Raw genomic sequence first — 2,721 nt, 5'->3', positions numbered from 1 at the left:
GGAAGTCCATCTGACAACTCTACCCCGTTGGGGTCGAGGGTTTGGGTTAACCTGTCGGTGCCCCAATCTCCCCAGAGCTTGGAGAGGGGTGAGGGGCCTCGGCTGCAATGCCATCTTCTGCCGGTAGCAGGTTCGCATTCCCTTCTGTGGCTAGCTAGCCCCTCTCTCACCTCCAAAAATATATTCAAGTCGTGTCATAAGCACAATTACGATTCTAAAGTCACCCAGGAGGTGCAAATCCCTACAGTCCAAATTGTTTTAGGAAGGCGTGGCCACACTATCTGGACCTCTGGTGTGGACACAGGTGGCTGTCCTGCTGCGGAAGAGGCAGGTTTTTGTGTTGCAGGGAAAAGTGCGGTTTTCGTGACTGGCATCCTACCCGTGAGGCCAGCTGCTCACACCATGAGAAGCCAGGAAGGATATGGACTGATAGGAAGGCCCCATCTGCTGCCCAGTGTGGACCAGCGGGCAAATCGCTGCCCTGTTTAAACGGTCTCGCTCCCTTGCTCAGCACATAGAGAGGAACCGGCCCAGGTGGGACTGCGGCGCACTCCCCCACCCCAGCTGATGCTTCGTCCTGGGCCAGCCCCACTTCGGGAGAAGGGGGCCTTGCTGACACCCACCATGTCACTGAGGCCACCTGGACGTGACGCACTGCTGTGAGACAAACTCTCGTCTGGGAGTTGTGAGATCTGGGTCCTGCTAGTCACCTGCACGCAATGTGACTTTGGTAAATCCCATCCCCTATCTGGTCCTCTGTTAAATCTCATCTGTAAAATGACCGGGTTCACCTAGAATCCTGCTCCCTCCTATGCATCCCTGGAAGGGGCCCCGGGACAGGACCAAGGGGGGCATCACAAAAGGCCATGGTGGGACATGCTGACATCCTGCAGACTCAGCTCCTTAAAACAGCTGCCCGCAGCTTCCCAGATAGAACGGCCTCAACACAAAGCAGAGCAAGACAAGTTAGAAAAGCCAAAAACTTTAATTGTCAACATGAGCTACATGGTCATGAACACAATGCAACGTGACCCACTCCAACCCAGGGGCTGGAAACCCTCCCTCCCCAAAGGCCCGAGCGGCCCCCGCTCCTGGAGAGGGAATGAAGGGAAGGTTGGTGGATGGAGAGGCCTCAGCCTGAGGAACCCGGGTCCTGCCTTCCTGCCACCCCCTCAGGAGGCAGTTGAAGAGTGAAAGGGCTCCAGAGCTGATGTCTGAGGCCCTGGGTTCAAGTCTCCACTTTGCTCTCACAGAAGCCATGAGTAAAATGGGCACGACCAGACTCCCTACGGGGTTTGTGAGTCAGATGAGCTCATGGACATGAAAGCTTCCCATCACTGAGGTGCTGCCACACAGACACGGGGCCCTCCCTGAGGGCTGTGGGGGTCCTCACAGGGAAACGGGGATGGCTCGGTCCCCTGGGCCTGGCACAACGCTGCTGCTCAATAAATAAACACAGGTGGCCTTGCCTGACGCAACAGCTGTGCTCCAAGGGGAAGGGGGCTACGTGCTGTTCTGAACACCGAAGTGTGCCCGGGAGCTCCTGGTTTAAGGACCTGGATGGTGAATCAGCTTGTAAAGTGCACAGCCACCCCCGAAACTGCTGTACTTACCAGCGCAGAAGAAAGAGCTCTGAGCTGTTGGGAGGACTGAGCTCTAATCTGTGCTCAGCCACTAACTCACAGTGGGACCCTAGCAGGTACCTTCCCCTCCCAAGGCCTCAGCTTCCCCCTCTTTAAAATGGGGCTGATAAGGGACCCCCACCTACTGCCCAGGGGATCCTGTAAGGGTAAAAGCACTTTGAAAACAAAAACAACAGGAAGAGCAGATATTACATCTGAAGGTGTGAGGATCTCCTTGAGATGAGGTGTACCCGAGCAGCCTCACACCCACGCAGCCCCCGGCAGGAAGTGAGCTTCTTACCTCCCTCGAGTTGGTCCTAGAGGGTTATGGCCCCTCGGCGGGAGCCCCCACCCAGTCACCAAGGCCTGGACCAAATCCTCAGTCAGCTGGGCCAGACCCCCAGGAGAGCTAGATCTCTATGGCAAACCCTCTTCCCCAAACCCAGGCCCAGAAACATTCCTGGCCCGTAGAGATGGAACCAAGCAGGAGTGGATGAACCAGGGCTTAAAGGCCACAACTACTTTCCTTAGCAGACATGCCCTGGAGCAATGGTGTCCTGTCCCGTGAAGGAAGGAAGCACAATGGAACCCTGTTCTGATTTACTGGGGAGTCGTCCTGCCCCAGCTCCAGTGCAGCCTCAGGTAGGAGGCCCACTGAACTTACAGGTGTAATTCCTGCACTGGCCTCTCTCCTAGTCTGTAAAATGGAAACGACTTTACTAATGGTCCCAAAGCCCCTTTCCCTTTAGTATGAAAAGCAGATTCTGGAGAAGACTAACCCCCACGCTACCTCTGCATGTGACCTTTGGACCAGAGATTGAAAAATAAACTCGGTTCCCCTAGAGACCCAGCCCCTCCCCACCCGATTCCCCCCAACTCTGCCCTCTCTGATCCCGTCCAAATGGGGGAGTTTGAGCTGCAAAGGATCTGACAGCAGTGGGGACAGGATGACCTTGAAGGTTCCCAAAGCTAATAATGAGCATAGTCACCCCCTCCCCAAGCCCTATCCCTGGGTGAGGACATGGTGGTTCCCACGCTAAATGGGGGGTCAGAGCCCCTTGGAAGGGGGAATGTGCTCACAACGATGATACAAAGAAAA

This window comes from Myotis brandtii, unplaced genomic scaffold (genome assembly GCF_000412655.1).
Source record: "Myotis brandtii unplaced genomic scaffold, ASM41265v1 scaffold333, whole genome shotgun sequence".
NCBI lineage: Eukaryota > Metazoa > Chordata > Mammalia > Chiroptera > Vespertilionidae > Myotis > Myotis brandtii.
The sequence above is the reverse complement of the archived record's forward strand: the minus strand, read 5'-3'. Positions refer to the sequence as shown.